This window comes from Lytechinus pictus, chromosome 13, assembly GCF_037042905.1.
Source record: "Lytechinus pictus isolate F3 Inbred chromosome 13, Lp3.0, whole genome shotgun sequence".
NCBI classification, from domain to species: domain Eukaryota; kingdom Metazoa; phylum Echinodermata; class Echinoidea; order Temnopleuroida; family Toxopneustidae; genus Lytechinus; species Lytechinus pictus.
In genome coordinates, this window is record NC_087257.1 from 17,402,728 (window position 1) to 17,422,840 (window position 20,113).

Consider the following 20,113-nt stretch of genomic DNA (forward strand, 5'->3'; position numbering starts at 1 on the left):
GTACTCCTATTCTTGCCTCGCTTTCTCCTTTGTGATTTCGAACCTCCCATATTTTGTTGGTAATAATAATTTTAATAACAGTCGTGTTTCTGAAATGGACGTACCGTAGCTTCGTCAAAAATAAAACGCACATGTGTATGTGTGCGCGCGCAGAGTTGTCTGGTATGGGGATTCCCCCAGATTCCCCCTTGCCGATCTCGCATTTTTTGGGGGAGGGGTATATACTTAGTGTTTAAAACAAAATTAGGAAAAAGTGGTATGTATGTTAAAAATACTCTAGGGAAAGGAAATTCTAGTTGAAAAAATATATTTGAAATAAAGCGCCAGTTAGGTTTAGATGTTTTATTGAGCATCCTCCAAGAAGCAGATACAATTAAGCTAGCCTTTTTGAATGTTTATATAAGATTCATTGACCTGAACATTCTTCTTTATATAACACCATTGACTGCAACATATGCATATACACTTTAAATTGATGCAAGGGGGTGTCTGGAATGGGAGGGACAGAAATCCTGAAACTTTGTTCTGTCAGACTCAGTCTAGATTTATTGCAAATTATTCAAATTTTCGTAATTTTTAAGGTCTGAAAAATTTCAGGGGCTGCCAACTCAAACAAGGGATTAAACTTCATTGTTCTTAATCAGAGGCACTAGCGTACCTACGGGGGGGGGGGCAGGGGGGGCACCCTGCCCCCCTGACGAGTCACAACCCATGCAAAAACGTATCTTTGCCCCCCCCCCCTGACGGGCTTGAGAAACCTTTTTTGCCCCCCCTGACGAGCTTTAAGACCTTTAATGCCCCCCTGACGAGCTTGAAGACCTTTTTTTTTTTTTTTTTTTTTTTTTTTTTTTTTTGCTTGTCAATTTTTTTGGTGGACGGTTTTGCCCCCCCCTGTGGAAAATCCTAGGTACGCCACTGATCAGAGGGCCTGATAATACATAAAAGGTTTTTTTTAAAGGGTGCCCAGCAAAACCTTCATTTATCTCTTTTTTTTTTTACAGAAAAGGTACTTATTTTATCAATCATTATTATTCTACCTCCATGAATTCTGCCTTCCTCTGAGCCCCAGTCAAATGTATTGCTGTACACACGCGTGACCAAAAAAAAACGCGTTGAAAAGGGATGGGTTTTTTTTAGACGCGGGCCGCGCGTGCACTCGTAAAGGGTATTAAAAACATTGATTTTCCAAAAAGGGGTAGTTTTGAAAAACTGGTCAATGGTCAATCGCAGGGTTAAAGGTATTTAGGGTATTTTTTTTCCAAAGGTTTTTGTTAAGACTAGCCAAACGTGTTTATTAGGGTATTTTTTCCCCCAAAGCTTTTTCCTCGGGGTCAATTCCGGCGACCACTTGTTTAGGGGCCAAAATGTACAAATAAAAAGCCAGGGAAAAATTTGTTTAGAGGGTTATTTTGCACACAGAGAAAAACTCGTTTAGGGGTGTTTGGAAATAATTTTTCCACGCGTGTGTACAGCAATACATTTGACCCCCCCCCCCCCCGGGAATTTACAGTACTTGTTTGGAAGTTTAGTGTTTAAATCGTCGACGAGAGGTAAAAAATACAACTTAATATCGATAGATAAAAACCACCACCACCAATTACTGACCGGTCACACTATTCAAAGAGCAACGTCGCAATTATTAAATAGGGATAGGCCTACATTAAAAAAAGCGGGGGAGGGGGCTCCAACTAAAGCTAGAATTATTCAAATATTTAGAACCTCCTGAATCAATTGAAAATCGACAAGACTCTTGAATGATATTCATACCATGATATATCCAACTATTTTCAATTTTTTAGCTCTATATACGAAATGTAGGCCAACTGCATTCATCCAATGATCGACCTATTAACAAGATAACTAAAAAAGTAACATGAATTACATATAATCCAAGAAAAGGAAATAATAATCTTACCTCATGACGGACTCTTATCATTTTCTATTTGGTCCCAAGATGACAGTAAGCATTTTGCTGTCTGCTACAAAAGGTCTCACATGAAGGGTTCATTTCTCCCAATAATTTATAACATGAGTTTGCATTTGTTTGTCATGGCTGGGATATGTTTATAAGCTGTTCCCTCATTTCCACGATCATCCATTTCCGATCAGTCGTCTTAATTTGCATAATGGTACCAGCACCAGGAATAAGGGGAGCTTTTCAGGAAAGGACTTTTATCTGACAAGTCCCATTTTATCCGACAGTTACCATAGTAACAGTGCTTCTCAGCCAATCACAATCAAGGAAAGTTGTCAGGTAAAAAATGAGAGAAAAACAAAAAGAGAAGAAAAAGAAAGAAATAGGTACGAAAACGAAATATGACGTTATTTTTTCATATATTTGTTAGAATTTGTCAGAAAACTGGGATTGAGACCATTTCTGAGTGAACAACTAGCTAAATATTAACAGCATAAATATATTGCACTTGACAATATTCCATACATTTCAATTATAATATTAAACGTGATCTGGGGCCCGTTGCAGAAAGAGTTGCGTTTAAACGCAAGCCAAAAAATAAATCGCAAGTCCCAAATGCGCGCTGTTGATTGGTTGTAAATCAAGTTACGCGTGATTTTTAGAGTTGCGTTTGATTGCAAACTCTTCCTGCAACGGGCCCCTGATCAACCTCAACTATGGAAAGCTAGCAATGCCCACGTCTAAAATGCAGGTTGGTTCAAAATGTTTTCTAGATATTATGATGTAAGGTTTTGTAAAGTTCGCCTTTGTTTACAAAGGACATTTTGATAATTTCTTGTCGACACTGATGAATTTCCATAGAGTTACACTGCAAAAACTATGGTTTTGATTTAACACCCGGGGGGCCACTTACATTGACGAGTGGATACCATGCGCGACCAAAAAAACAAGTAAAAAGGATGTCTTTTTCAAGATAAGGCACGTTACGTACGTAACGTGATAAGGGTGTCAAAAACACAAAAATAATAAAAAAAGGGTATCTATTTCTTTAGGAAAGCTACGTGTTTAGGGTAAGATTTTGTGGGGATGATAAAACAAAATTAAAATGTGTTATAAAGAATGTCCTTTTTGCCCCAACACTACGTGTTTAGAGTCCGATTTGTGCGAGGTGTGGAAGGTGGGGCCGTACTAAACCAAATGGTGTAAAGGTAAAACCGACGACCGACGGACCCGTGACATAACAATAAAATATCGCTGTAATTGTTTAGGGGTTCATTTCAGGGAATACTTGCCAAGAGTATCGTTTTGTTGCCAATACTTGTTAAGGGTAGGGTTTCAGACGCAAATACTTGTTAAGGGGTGCATTTTCAGAATATGGAAAATACGTGTTTAGGGTGCTTTTCGAGACCCCGTGGTCGCGCATGGTATCCACTCGTCAATGAAAGTGGCCCCCCCCCCCCGGGATTTATCACCAGCCCGGAATCTATATGTCCACACCAGAGAAGTGTTAAACACCAGTTTCGTTTTGGTCTAACACCAGATAGATGTTTATACAACACCAATTAGTAATAAAACAGCATCGGTTTGATTCCAAATATTGTTTTAATACTTCTCTGGCGTGGACATTCCGGGCTGGTGTTAAATCATTTAACATCGGAGTCTTTGCAGTGTACGAGTAAATGGATCAATCGTAAGGTATGCATCATGTTATAAGCACACACAAATCTTGATTCTGGCAAATTTTCCATATATATATATATATATATATTGTAAAGAAATGGATGAAGAGAACAAAGGTAGACGTAGCTTAAATCAAAGTTAGCAAGAGCTATCTACCCTTTGGAAAAATTGGTGATGCCCACATTGAACCATTCCGAGAAAAACCATGTTTTTTATTCTCACTTATTGCAATATTCTTATGAGAAACTAAATTGTCATGGTGTACTAACCTATCATGTGAACATATATATGGGTATAAAAGAAATCTACCTGTCTTCATTTTTTTCTATATATTCTTAAAAAAATTATCATCGTGGACCTAACCCCTTTTGCAACTAAACTGAAATGAATCCAATCTCTTTTGATTAAAAACGTGATTTTTCTTTGCCACTTTCATTCACGTTTTCATTTGAATTTGAAATTTTCTTTGGTATCATCTGAGTGACTAAAATTTAGAGGTTTAGAGACAAAAAACAATAAAAATTTATGAAAAATGGACCTAACCCCTTTTGACAAATGAGTTCTCCAGAAGACTTTAGTTGCAAAAGGGGCTAGGTCCACTCCAAGAAAATCATTTTTTTTAATTCTCCCATATTGCAATATTTCTATGCGAAACTGAATTTTCATGATATCCTAACATGGGAACATAAAATTGGGTACAAAAGAAATTTACCTGTCTTCATATTTTTTAAGATATTCTTTTCCAAAAAAATAATCTGTGTGGACCTAACCCATTTTTGCAACTAAACTGAAATGGACCTAACCCCTTTTGAAAAAAAGGGATTTTTCTTTGCCATGTTAGTTCACTTTTTAATAGAAATTTCAACTTTTCTTTGGTATCATCTTATAGAGCTACTAAGAATCTATGAGACATAAAAATCAAATTTGATGAAAAATTGACCTAACCTCTATTGCAAGTGAGCTCTTCATATACGCCTTATTTTTTCTTCATCCCCTCACGGACCTTATACATAGGCGGCGGAAGCGGGGGGGGGGGGGACAGGTCCCTCCTAAATTTGAGGTGGGGGGACGGTCACCCCCTAAATTTTTAGTTGAGAACCTTTTTTTTTTTGCTTGTCAAAAAAAATTGGTTCCTTCCCTTCCTTCCCTTTTTCATTTCTCTTCTCTTTTTTCTCTCTCTTTCAGTTCGCTCTTCCTTTTTCTCCCCTATTTCTTTTTCCTTGCCTTTGAAAAATTTTAGAGGTTCGATCGAACCCTCGACCCTCTGGCTATACCGGCTTGATTATCATGATTATTCTGCGTCATTTCTTACCTAGAGTGTGGCGTGACTTACATACTTGGGATTTTTAGAACGGAGTAATATGCAACCATCACCCCTCCACCGTATTTGGGATTTTCTCATTAATTGTAAAATCGCAATCGTTGGTCTGAATACGGTAAAACATAGGGCTTTATAAAAGAACCATATCTACTTCGTAAGTTTCATAAAACTAATTTTGATAACAAGTTTGCAACAGGTAAAAAGCTACTGAAATAATTCAGTTTGATTGGTTGATATGTGCATTTGCTATCAAAACAAGTTTTTGTGAAACATGACCCTGGATCAATTGTAATTTATCAAGCTGTTTGCAATTTACGGATGACTTACACAACCGGTGGACCTTTTTTTCTTTGGTGCTATTAGTCAATAGCGTACAAATGGAGTGGAGGGGGGGGGGGGGGGCTTGCCGAGCTGATGTACGTCCCCCTACCCAAAGTCTCATGACCAAGACAAAAAGCAAACAAAGAAAAAGGGTGAAATCTTATTTCATTTTCTAAATAGTACATCAAATCACAAAATTAAATTTTGGATAAGGTGAATCCAGTGTTTGGCTCACTCGCTTCGCCCTCTTGCAGCTTTAGAATTTTTGCCTCGTACGCCATGTCTAGACCACCTCAAATTATTTTGTTGGCTCCTTATTACCCACCCTCTGCCCTCAGATTATCCAACATTTTTATTCCCATCAGCCACAGTTAAATCCAATCTTTGAAGATACAAATTGATGTCGTTAAAGGTCAAGTCCACCCCAGAAAAATGTTGATTTGAATAGAGAAAAATCAAACCAGCATAATGCTAAAAATTTCATCAAAATCGGATGTAAAATAAGAAAGTTATGGCATTTTAAAGTTTCGCTTAATTTTCACAAAACAGTGATATGCACAACTCAAGTGTCATGCGAATGAGTCAGTCGATGACGTCCATCACTCACTATTTTATTATTTGAATTATACAATATTTCCTTTTTTACAGATTTGACAACAAGGACCAAGTTGACCGAACCATATTATAGTATTAAACAATGTTAATTCTGGGAGGAATTAATCGTTGTTTCACTTGACAATGAGGAGAAAATTTTAATATTTCATTTTTCATGTAATAAAATACAAAAGAAAAAGTGAGTCAATGACGTCACCAGTCTCCTCAATTGCATAAAGACCATGATGTGCATATAACTGTTTTGTGAAATTAAGCAAAACTTTAAAATGTCATAACTTTCTTATTTTACATCCGATTTTGATGAAATTTTCAGTGTTATGCTTGTTGGATTTTTCTCTTTTTATTCAAATCAGCTTTTTGTTGGGGTGGACTTGTCCTTTAAAAAGCATTATTTTTGTCAAAATGGGATCACAGTTACCATGGTTACACCAAAGTCACGGGCCCGTATTCTGAAGTCGGGTTTAACTTAAACTCAGGTTTAAAGTTGTGGTGTAAGTATGGACAGCCAATTGTTACATAATCACTAACAGTAAAGATATCATACTTTCAGCTCATTCAGCTCTCAAATCATTCATAATTGTGTAGGAAGTATAAATAGATGATTGTCTTCACCATCGATGAATCAGGAAAGAGCACAGTAAACATAAGAAACATACAACTTAATTAAAATTTTGATACTTTTGGCTTCCCATACTTAAACCACAACTTTAAACCTGAGTTTAAGTTAAACCCGACTTCAGAATACGGGCCATTCAGTCTTGTTGAAATGTCAGTGAAACCTCGGGTAGGGGTCTTACCTCATAAGCACAATAACAGGCCACCATTCGTGCGTATTCGTAACTTCCATTATCATGATTATATGACTACCCTGTTTGCAAATTACCGGTTTTGATTTTTACCCCGATAAGCCAAAAATGGAGAGCTTGAAAAATGTCAACTAGAAGACTAATTCATTTATTTTTAAGGAGGCTGTTTATTTGCATAATTATATTCAACAAATCATAGACAAAGCGACATTGGGAAGGCCATAAAGCTTTCAATATTGAAAAGGAACATCAAAGTCATGTTTAGTTATGTTTCATCCTTGCTATGTGTGCTAGACACATAATGCAGCTATGTTATTTTTTGTAATATTTTATCAGATTGTATGTTTTTTAAATGAATGATCAATAAAGACTCTTAAAAAGAAAATATATCTTAATAATAAAACAATGAAAAAAAAGTTTTCCATATATATTACAAGACAACATATTCGAATAGTTATTTCTAAAGTATTATGATAAAACAAACATTTTAATCACAAAATTAAACAATTAGCATATCAATGAAAAGATCTATATGCTCTCTCCTCAGGTTATAATCATTTATAATTTTAAAGAGCTTATTGAATCAAATTATAATCCAAAAGAATCTCGATCCTGGCTTCGGTGATACTTTGCTTTGATATAATATTGAGCTTTGTTTTTACCAAATGAATAGATTGTTCAGTATAGAGTCCAAGCCTTGTAAAAATCTCAGTATCGTAATCAATAATTTTACCATCAACATCTTTCTGAGTTTATATTTCCTATGAATAGAATGGCCGTTGGAATTTTCCCTCCTTCATGTTCTTTGCACATGTTTAATGAAATATTCTATTGCACCTTTAATTTTATTTGATTACAATGTAAGGGGCAGTTTTTTACGATTGATTGCATTGACTACAAATCAATCGTGAAAATCAAGCGTACGATTAATTATTGCTAACGTTTGTGTTACGGGACCCAAGAATTGTGTACAAATAATGCACAGTTGTGGTGTTCGTGACATGCATACAACATAAATTTAGATGGTATCAATGAAGATACAAGAATCACGAGGCTTTATTGCCGGGTGCATTCGCACACTCACATTGAAAATACCCAAGTCGCCTGCATCGCCACTAATATAAAACTAAAAACAAACTTCTAACGGTGAATGATTTGTTTCGTCGAAATGGGTGGAAACTATGAATAAATGGCAATTAAAGGAACGTTTGCAAATAGTTCAAATGTTTTTTTTTATGGATTTTTTCCCATCAATTTATTGCTACGTCTGTGCATCATTCAATTTAATATGAAATTTAACAGATATGTAGCACTAATGTTACTGAAGGTCGGAATTCAGTAATTACAATTATTAATTACTTTCTGTGACAGTGTTTATCTACAGACTGTTACGACATAATTGAATGGCATCATTTAGAATGAACATCAAGCGAGAAACAAGATCTATATGGACTACTTCTATTTGCTACAGATCGAATATGAATTTGCAGATGATCCAACTCTTGTTTAATAGCCTCCATGAACAATGTCGAATCACGTCTTGGGCGGACAAGTCACTCTCCTACTTGCGGTAGCTGCCCTTGGTTCCGAGGGACTGCAGCCGGGAGACGAGACCTCCCTTTGGAACTGACCCGCCGTGTCTCTTGGCGGTGGATGACATGTGACCAGCCGCGAAAGTACCGGATTTGACCCCTCTCGGGGTGTAGCCCAAGCGGTTGGCTCCTGCGCTGACCTGTGAACTCGGTTGGCTTCCAGGAGGCATATTTGTATCTGTCGAAATAATTTCAAGAAAATTAATTAATTAGACCTGTAGTCAGTGGCGTACCTAGGATTTTCCACAGGGGGGGCAAAACCGTCCGCCAAAAAATTTGACAAGCAAAAAAAAAAAAAAAAAAAAAAAAAAAAAGGTCTTCGATCACAAATAAAGGATTTCGTACCAGAAAAAAATTGACAAGCAAAAAAAAAAGAAAAAAAAAAAAAGAAAAAAAAAAAAAAAAAAAGGTCTTCGATCACAAATTAAGGATTTCGTACCAGAAAAAAATTGACAAGCAAAAAAAAAAAAAAAAAAAAAAAAGGTCTTCAAGCTCGTCAGGGGGGCATTGAAGGTCTTAAAGCTCGTCAGGGGGGGCAAAAAAGTTTTTTTCAAGCCCGTCAGGGGGGGGCAAAGATACGTTTTTGCATGGGTTGTGACTCGTCAGGGGGGGGGGGCAGAGTGCCCCCCCTGCCCCCCCCCCCCCCCGTAGGTACGCTAGTGCCTGTAGTGTTGCTTGGCCAGCTCGGGGAGGTACATTTTAGTACTAGGTTTGCTAATTCTCCCGGGGGGGAGTTGATTCCAGCGCGACCATGGGGTCTCGAAAAGCTGCGCAGCACCCTAAACACGTAATTTCCATATTCTGAAATTGCACCCCTTAATAAGTACTGGTGTGTGAAACCCTACCCTTAACAAGTATTGGAAACAAAACGATACTCTTGACAAAGGCCTGAAATGAACCCCTAAAGCAAGGTTTCCACTTTGGCGAGTTAACATCGCGAGTTATGGCGAGTTATAGCGAGTTGCCAAAATGAGGCACTCGCGATAACTCGCATAAAGCTCACCATGAAACTCGGGATAACTCGCGACAACTCGGCATGGCTCGGCGGAGCTCGTTCAAGCTCGGGACAATTAACTCTCCTTGAAGTCATGAGCAGTTTCAAAATTTTTGAACATGTTCAAAAATGCATGTTTGCAATGAATCACAATTGGTTTCCAAGCAATAGATCTCGGTGGATCATTATTATTTAAAATTTTGGTTACGTTCTAAAATTGCTCTTGCGAGTGAGCGAAGGGAGCCAGTAAACTTACCATATTTTATTAATGATTTTTTTTCTTTCGAGCACTCAACGATTTTCTAAATCAAATATTTTGGTCATGCACCGTCGTATAAGTTACTAAATAAGAACCTGTTGTGTGCCTGGCATTCCAGTTACTAAGTTTCATCAAAATCAACAATGGTTGTATTAGATATCCAAATTGCATATTAGCTCCTTTAAATGAATAATAACAATACTTTGGTAATTTTGCCATGACTACCCTGAACTTGCTTGGGTGCTGTGCTGAGACCATTATCATTTTCATGGTGGTTGCCATGTTTGGCTTTACTTGCTTCCTTCTCTCGTTTAAAAATCTAAGAACATTCTCCACAAACTCCCCAGCAATTACTATACATAGATGTTTCAGTAAAGGTTGAAACTACTCAAAGACTGCTTTTATTAGAGACAATTGCTAGACCTTTGTCTGTGTTTAGTAAATTTCTTGTAAAAAAAAAAAAAAAAAAAAAATATTTTGATTACGATACTCAGATATCAGAAAATGTAGCAGAATTAACAGATTTTAGGCATTGATTATTCATGTTACTTTCGCTCTATTTGATTTAATTTCCACATTCCAATAATAAAAGACAAGTATAATAATTTTTTCAGCATTACATAACAATAAGCAAATAATATAATGAATAACATATACATATATAACATTATTCCAACTAAAATATAATATATTTGAAAATTTCCTTTTTTTTAATTATTGAAACATGTAGCAGATAAAATATAAATATCGACACAAAACATTCTGAAATGTGGAAGACTGTCGTAATATTAATAATAATGATGATAATATTAATAGGCACTTATAAATAATACTTTAGAAATAACTATTCGAATATGTTGTATTGTAATATATATGGAAAACGTTTTTATTTCATTGTTTGACATGAAGGAGGGAACGGCCATTCTATTCATAGGAAATATAAACTCAGAAAGATTTTGATGATAAATCATTAATTACGATACTGAGATTTTTACAAGGCTTGGACTCTATTCTGAACAATCTATTCATTTGGTAAAAAACAAAGCTCAATATTATATCAAAGCAAAGTATCACCGAAGCCAGGATCGAGATTCTTTTGGATTATAATTTGATTCAATAAGCTCTTTAAAATTATAAATAATTATAACCTGAGGAGAGAGCATATAGATCTTTTCATTGATATGCTAATTGTTTAATTTTGTGATTAAAATGTTTGTTTTATCATAATACTTTAGAAATAACTATTCGATTATGTTGTCTTGTAATATATATGGAAAACTTTTTTTTTCATTGTTTTATTATTAAGATATATTTTCTTTTTAATAGTCTTTATTGATCATTCATTTAAAAAACATACAATCTGATAAAATATTACAAAAAATAACATAGCTGCATTATGTGTCAGGCACACATAGCAAGGATGAAACATAACTAACCATGACTTTGATATTCCTTTTCAATAAGTGGAAGCTTTATGGCGTTCCCAATGTCGCTTTGTCTATGATTTGTTGAATATAATTATGCAAATAAACAGCCTTCTTAAAATAAATGAAATCTTCTAGTTGACATTTTTCAAGCTCTCCATTTTTTGCCTTATCGGGGTAAAAATCAAAACCAGTAATTTGCAAACAGGGTAGTCAATTCTTAATGGAAGTTACGAATTACGAATACGCAAGAATGGTGGCCTGTTATTGTGCTTATGAGGTAAGACCCCTACCCGAGGTTTCACTGGCATTTCAACAAGACTGAATGACTTTGGTGTAATCACGGTAACTGCGATCCTATTTTGACAAAAATAATGCTTTTTAACGACATTATAATTTGCATCTTCAAAGATTGGATTTAACTGTGGCTGATGGGAATAAAAATGTTGGATAATCTGAGGGCAGGGTAATAATGAGCCAACAAAAATAATTTGAGGTGGCTAGACATGGCGTACGAGGTTAAAAATTCTGAAGCTGCAAGAGGGCGAAGCGAGTGAGCCAAACATTTAATTCACCTTATTTATCCAAAATTTAATTTTGTGATTTGATGTACTATTTAGAAAATGAAATGATACTTCACCCTTTTTCTTTGTTTACTTTTTGTCCAAAGAACAATGTAAGTCATCCGTAAATTGCAAACAGCTTGATAAATTACAATTGATCCAGGGTCATGTTTCACAAAAACTTGTTTTGATAGCAAATGCACATATCAACCAATCAAACTGAATTATTTCAGTAGCTTTTAACTTGTTGCAAACTTGTTATCAAAATTAGTTTTATGAAATTAACTTACGAAGTAAATGGTTCTTGTATAAAGCCCTATGTTTTACCGTATTCAGACCAACGATTTCGATTTTACAATTGATGAGAACATCCCAAATACGGTGGAGGGGTGATGGTTGCCTATTGCTCCGTTCTAAAAATCCCAAGTATGTAAATTGATGTCACGTACGCCACACTCTAGGTAAGAAATGACGCAGAAGCCATGTTTTCAATCCGAGTTTAATCTAGACTAGTTTTGAGTACGGTATGATGATTTCCATTCTCCTCGCGCGAATTTTTTTTACCGTGCGAGCGATTTTTATTTCTCTGGAGGAAGAGTAAGGACGATAATAAGACCTGTATTAAAACTGGAAACGAAAGGGATTCATATGACATATACGACTTATGATATACTGGAATATTGGTATGATAATTCTGTCTGATTTGCATTTTTTTTTCCTTTCGAAGAAGAAAATACCGTAGACCTTAGAACTTGTTTGTTACCAATAACTTCAGTTCAGTACCTCACGATCGAAATCGAGTGAGAGAGAAGTACATGTTGGAGTAAATGGGAGATAACGATGTGGGATTTACATACAATTCAACAAAAATCAAGTCAAATATGTGGAATGTGATTATGTTAAAACAGAAGTCAAAATTCGCTTATGTTAAAAGAGTAGTCCAGTACATTTTATTTAAGGCACTTGCCGGCTTAAAAACTCAAATTTCAATTTCATTTTATTTTCCCAGCATGTTTATCCCATTGAAGACATTGTTAGAAAAAATAATCGCATCGAAATAAAAAAAAAAATCGCCCAAAATCCAAAACCCGAGTGATTACGCACGCGCACGCGACCCGACTGATTAGTGTAAACCTTCTAAATTGACAAACATGTACACATGATTGGCAATTTTCTTTGTTGTTTGTTGTTGTTTCTTTGTTTTTTTTTACTCAAAAGAAAAAGATGTTATGAACTTTATAACATCAAAACAAGAATAAATCCTTGATATCTACTCAGAGCAATTAAAATCGAGTCTGATCAATAAAATCAGGTTAATCTTGCAAAACAATAATAAAGTATGTTCATGTAGCCTATAAGCGGTTAAACACCTATACCATAAGTGGACGTACAACATTTTCCCTGTGATTTTTTTCTTTGTTGATTGTAAAACAAGGTGTGTTTTATTTCTTAATGCCAAAATCCAAGTGTTTTTAGAGGACAGTTTTTAAGAAAATATAAAAGTAACAGGTCATTGGCAGTTCTTCTATTGTGATCATTCACATGAACTAATACATATTGCTCTACAACACCAACAACTTGTTCGTATCATATCCATAGCAACGGCACTTCTGAACCAAAAATATGTAAAAATTGGAAAGGAGGAATTTAAAAAAGAAACCCTGAACTTCGGCTGAATTCCATGAAAGATTTTTCGCAGAGTGGGTTTGAAACAAAGCCTGTTCAGACTTTTTGTATATGATTGTGATTCATTTAGCAGGTACCCTGATCAAGTTTCAGTAATACATGTATATACATAACAAAAAATGTATACATACAGGGGCCGCGGAACGGTTTTCAAAGTGGGGGGGGGGGGGGCTGAGTTAAAAGTGGGGGCTGACCATGCAGAAAAATCACAATCATATGGTCATTTTTGCGTTTTTGTACACGGTTTTGGAAAAAAGTGGGGGCTGAAGCCCCCCAGCCCCCCCCCCCCGCTTCCGCGGCCCCTGCATGCTCTTGGCAAAGGACACTAAATCATGACAACCACTGCCCTCTGCCAAAAGTGAGCATTTAGTTTTGTACATGTATTTCTCAGTGAATATGTTGAATTGAATGCAATATACAGTATTTGTCATTTTTTCAAGCAATCTGCTTATAATGACAATCCTCCTGCAAACTGTGAATGTTAATTTTTTTGTAGTAGTAGATCATATATTTGTTTAAATTTACTTTTTATTTATTCATTTTTTGTCTTTATGATTCATGCCAAAAAGCAATAGCCAATATATGTTTATCATGGAATGAAAAACGTATTATATACGAATGTTATGAATGCAGAAGAAATCAATCAATCAAATCAAATCAAATCAAATCAAATGATACATAAAATCTTCATTGGGTGATTTCAAGTCCGGTGATGGCCTTGGTGTTGGTGTTAGTGTTGAAATTTAGTTTGCTTCCCCTAGCTCCAAAACTAATTCAGAGTTTGTAAAACTTATCCAGATCACTTGATTGACATCTCAACAACGAGTGAGTGACTTTTCGGGACCGTCCTCATGTTATTTTTGGTGTTATAATCGTGTAAAAATTGACCTAACACCAACACCAAAACGTCAACACTGAACTTGAAATCACCCATTGTCACTGCATGGCAACCCATAGTTTAACATTTTATTATTTTACATGTATTTAAATACATAGGCCTACACTCTAGTACTGTTGTAGCTGTAGAACCTGTTTTCTTATTTTTTAGCAAAACTGCTAACTGTCAAATACATGTTCTAATATTCAGGGTTATACTAAAATAAATCATTCAAACAACTTGCAACTTTCCCCCCAGTCGGTCAGAGCTTTGCAGGTCAATACCTTGAAACAGTCAGAGTTCCAACTATATGGCTCAAAGAACAAAGGAGGTGTAACAAAAAAAATACAGGTTTCTTAAACATATGATCTTCAGTCGTGGGCTTGAAAAAAGGGTTTTTATATGAGAATGTGAGTCTATAGGCGTCTGTAGAAGTCATGGAATTCTTCAAAAGAAACCGATCCTCATTTCATGTTAAGAGCTTTGAATAGGAACACCAACTATGCAGCATTAGCTGTACCAAGATAGTTCATCATCTTGGATTGTCAGTACACACTTAAAATGTTGGGCAACATACTGTCCACTGTGTTGGGTAGTGTAGGTTGGTAAATATATATATATATATATATATACAGTATATATATTTTGGGAAATTATTATCCAATTGAGCAAATCTATCAACCAATTTTTAGTTTTTATTACCCAATTTGGACAGATCTTAACCAATAGGTGTGTGGACAGTGTGTTGCCCATGCAGGTTTGCTTAAAAGCAATTTCTACACAAGAGGATGCAGACACAGCAGAAAATATCAGCATCTTCATGACGTTAATATTTTCTTTAAATTCAATTTTGACTTTTGACTATTTTGAGTGAATCATGAAATAAAAAGCCAAGAATAATTTTAGTAGTGAAATGAATTATTTTAAAATTTATGTTAGTGTAAAGGACTATATTTTGGCTGTTTGCGCTTTGTAAAATTGTAAAAAAATAAAAATAATCTGATTTAAATCAAATAAATCTGATTTTTTGTTTAATAAAAAAAAAAATAAAAAAAAATCGACAACGCTGATAATTATCTCGGCAACAAGTTTACTGGTAGAATAGTTCTCCTTAACCCCCCCCCCCCAAGATCATATAATGCAGAGTCTCGAGAACATAATCTTACTGCATTAAAGGTAATTTCAGATGAATATTGTAAAATTACAGAAAATTAATTTGGTATTTCGTTTATGAAAGTTTGCAAATTGCCTGTAATACATCCCTTTTTTCTTTTTTAAAAGAGACCTTTTTTGTTAAATTGCTGAAAATTTCCTGTTTCAAGAATTTACAAAACGATTCGGTTATTGTTCTGTAAAATGTTCTGTCTCTAACTTTGTGATGGGCCTGAGAAAAGAAAACAAAATAGGGTTAAGATGAAAAATAATAAAATGGTAAAAGAAAGAACAGGAAAGGAAAGTAAATATTTATTACGTACGTCTTCTGTTCTTTCGCTCCAATCATTTATGTACTTTAGCCTTTATTTTCATTTTATTATAATTTTAAGTTTTTTCCAACCTTACACCACCCTTCTCCCACTATTTATTTTATCATATTTTTATTTCTGCCGACAGGCCAATTGCGGGGTGTCACACCCTAACCTCCACGGCCCCTCTCGAGTTGCCCCTGTCTATGTTACCTGCTCCAAAAAAAATGCCAAAAATTTCTTACCTGTTCAAACAACTTGCTCCAGATTATGCCACAGAAATCTAATAAGACTTCTTTTCTTTCAAAATAAGTTCAGTATTGTTGGTAGCTTAAAAATAATTTCTTAAGAGACGAAACGGCTGATATTGGCAAAGCTGTAACTTCGTAAACTTGCGAACTGTCAAACTAGTTTGTTCAACAGAATATGTTGAACACATGCACTAGTTTGATGTAGATTTACATCTTTATAGGTGATCTGTCTGAAACGCCACGCCCACTCCTGGGGAATTCCAGCCTAACCTGGCCAATAAAAATGACTTACGTACATGAAACAGGCTGTTGCTGCGCTAATCGAGAATTGCCCCACCAATGAGAAAGCTTGTTTCGTCAACACGTGATCACCTGATTATGACGTCATTCTGGAGAGAATGATGTGATTGCATGGAGCGGCGCTGTTATCATGGCTGACATTAGTCGATTGCCCAATCGATAGTGAAAGTCCCTGCTGCCAAATCAAGATTTCAACATGTCTCTTAATCATTCGGGGTTTGTGTTGCAATGAAAATTATTACCCCCCCCCCCCATCCTCTAATATTCAATTCAACCATCTTATATGATGAATAAGAATAAGGCCCCTTATGATGTGATATGCGTCGAGTCTGAAGGATGGAGGTGGATAGAATAAGTTATCTAGAGCAAGTGGCGTAAATCCGGTCCGAGCAGGGGGGGGGGGGGGTGATAGCAATATATTGACCTGAAAATTTAAACATTTTGGGACACCCAAACAATGATGGTACATAACTATATAACCGTATACATAATTCTACTATCTATCAGTCAAAGGCCTATCACGATATTTTGTCGTTGGCTATATTCAATTTATTATAATGATTTTATGTCATATAAGCTATACTAGCTGAATTACACTTAAAGGAGAATGAAACTCTTTGAGCAAGTAAGCTTTTGTGAAAGCAGAAAAATCAAAGAATAAGATCAACAAAAGTTTGAGTAAAATAGGACTAGCAATAGAAGAGTTATGAGCATTTGAATGTCGAGATCACTAATGCTATGGAGATCCTCCCATTGGCAATGCAACCAAGATCCATGATATCACAGATGAACAACTCTCCCCTTTTGGACACTGAAAATATACCCCAAAACATCTCTTTTTGCTCTTTCTAATCATATGACAAACGATTCATCAATGATATAATGTTGTGAAACCTCTGTACTTGTCCTCTCATAAAGAGAACACCTCACCTTGTGATAGATTCTATAAAAGTGAGAATATAAGTGAAATAAGTACTAAAGCAATGAGGGAGTTGTACGTGTGTGACATCACAGATCTTGGTCGCATTGCCAATGGGAGGATCTACATGGCACAGTGATCTCAATATTCAAATGCTCATAACTTTCTTATTATTCATTCAATCTTCCTCAAACTTTCAACAATATGTTTCTTTGATTTTTCTCTTTGATATGGATTCAGCTGGTTTCAAGGGTTTCATTCTCCTTTAACATCAATATGCGAGAAACAGAAGCAAGCGAGCAATTTTTCAGTAGTTGGAAGACAAATTGGTGTCCAAAAACCTCTTGCAAGTGGTGTGTAATCATCGCATCAAGGGCTATGTATGCGGGGTATATAAAAATGTACATGATACTACCATCTATATCACCTGTATCACTTTTGATGATGACAGTTAAAAGCCTATTACGATTTTTTTTCGATGACTATTGTAATGGTTTTGTAATATAAACTAATGATTTAAGATCAATATCCTCATGTGAGCTACCAAATTTTTAGTAGGAAGACAGAATGAAAACAAAAATGTCTTTCAAGGGGTGTTCAATTAAGGGAAATGCGGTGAGCGAGCGCAGTGAGCAAGCCTTGAAAATGTTGCTTCAGCGGTTTCAGAAAAAGTGCATATAGCATATAATACGTGCATATAACGTATTCATAACGGATACAGCGGACAAGCAAAATTTCGGGGTGGCTCCACCCGTTTCATCCGCTCCAGACAATGGACAAAATGGGCAAACAATGAAATCACAGTGGAGGAATGCTCGATGGATGTAGACAATGGCAGCGAAAGCCCCAAAAACTAGGGGGGGGGGGACCAGCAAAATTTTTTGACAAGCAAAAAAAAAAAGGTTATCAACCAAAATTTTAGGGGGGACCAACAAAAAACTTTGACAAGCAAAAAAAAAAAAAGTTGTCAACTAAAATTTTAGGGGGGATCGTCCCCCCACCTCAAATTTAGGGGGGGGGGGGGCAATGCCCCCCCGTCCCCCCCCCCCCGCTTCCGCCGCCTATGGATGTAGAGCGTATGAAACATGAATGCACAGGTCCGTATTCTGAAGTCAGGTTTAACTTAGACCATGGTCTAACTTTGTGCTAAAATTATGGGAAGCCAAAAGTGTCAAATTTTTCATTAAGTTGTATGTTTCTTATGTTTACTGTGCTCTCTCCTGATTCATCGATGGTGAAGACAATCATCTATTTACAATGCCTAGACAATTATGAATAATTTGAGAGCCAAATGAGCTGAAATATGATATACCCATACCGTTATAGAATTATGTAACAGTTGGCTATCCATACTTAAACCACAACTTTAAACCTGAGTTTAAGTTAAACCCAACTTCAGAATACGGGCCAAAGAGTACACAACGGATACACTATGTTTAATTTCCAACGGATGGCAAGATTCTTTTCCGTTTTACATCCTCTCTGCATCCGTAAGTGCAGTGGGACCGATAAGTGTTTCATTAACACGGTATTTTGATCAATGTCATTCGTTATAGGCAGTATATATATATCCATTTTTCAGATGGGGGGGGGGGGAGCTGGGGCAAATCATGAATCAACGTTCCAAAGGCGTTCGATCACACAAAACAAACAAACTCTTGCACGTACATAAAATCAGGCTGTTGCTGCATATAATCGAGAATTGCCCCACCAATGAGAAAGCTTGTTTCGTCAACACGTGATCACCCGATTATGATGTCATTCTGGAGAGAAGCTTAGATGTGATTGTATGGAGCGGCTGATCAGTCGATTGCCCAATCGATAGTGAAATTCCCTGCTGCCAAGACAAGATTGCAACCCCGATTTCAACATGTCTCTTCATTTTTTGTTTTTGTTGCAATGAAAATTATTACCCCCCACTCCTCTTATTTTCAATTCAACCATCTTATATGATGAATAAGAATATACGTAGGGTCTGAAGGATGGAGGTGGATACAAAAAGTTATCTAGAGCAAGTGGCGTAAATCCGGTCCGAGCAGGGGGGGGGGGGAGTGATAGCAATCAGGGGCGTCGATCCATTTTTCAGATTGGGGGGGCAAAATCATTAACGTTCCAAAGGCGCTCGATCGTACAAAACACCCACCCACCCACACACACACACACACACACACAAACATATATATATATATATATATATTATACACACACACATATATATATATATATATATATATAATTATATATATATGACTCATGAGACACAGACACGTATCTCACCAACAAATTAATGCGAGCGCGAAGCGCGAGCTGATTTTTTTTAGTATACTGACAGGAAAAGCGTGCCTGTTTAGGACTGTTTGTAGTAACTCATGAGGAGGATACATATCTCACTACACAGATAGTACGAGTGCCGAGAGTGCGGCTCAAATTTCTTTATATTCTGAGCTGAAAACGTGATATTCTAAGCATTTTTGGTACCAATGATTAAGATTTGTATCTAAAAGAAGAATAGATGCGAGTGCGAAGCGCGAGCTGAAAATTTTGATATTTCGATCTGAAAAAAATGACAGTTTACTGGACGTTTTTGATAAAGAACAAGCTATATATCCAAGAAAAGATGATTGCAAATTGAAGCAGTTCTTTTGAGGCTTAGAACTGAAAACGGGACATTTACATTCACCAATTTAATCATGAAAAGTATGGGTTTTTGCTACAGAAATAATGCGAGCGCGAAGCGCGAGCTGAAAATTGTTATATTCCAAATCTGAAAAGCGGGCATTTTGAGCACGATTTTAAATAAAGAACGAGTTGTGTATCTCAATCTCGCTTGCTGAACATTACAATCTTGTTTTTTTTTTATGCATATCCGGAATTATTGGGGGGGGGGGGTAAAATGATATGTTTGCCCCCCCAATATTTTCATTGGTGGGGCGATCGCCCCCCCTGCCCCCCCCCCCAGGATCGACGCCTCTGATAGCAATATATTGACCTGAAAATTTAAACATTTTGGGACACCCAAACAATGATGGTACATAACTATATAACCGTATACATAATTCTACTATCTATCAGTCAAAGGCCTATCACGATATTTTGTCGTTGGCTATATTCAATTTATTATAATGAT

At 36.1% G+C, this 20,113-nt stretch overlaps 1 long non-coding RNA gene across 1 annotated transcript; it reads right to left on the bottom strand.

Moving 5' to 3' along the window:
• Positions 1-6,805: 6,805 nt before the first annotated feature.
• On the bottom strand, positions 6,806-16,001 carry LOC135156292 (uncharacterized). Its single transcript, XR_010295402.1, has 2 exons — positions 15,762-16,001; positions 6,806-8,428 (listed from the first exon to the last, which is right to left on the bottom strand). It is a non-coding gene; the product is annotated as an uncharacterized LOC135156292 (long non-coding RNA).
• Positions 16,002-20,113: the final 4,112 nt, after the last annotated feature.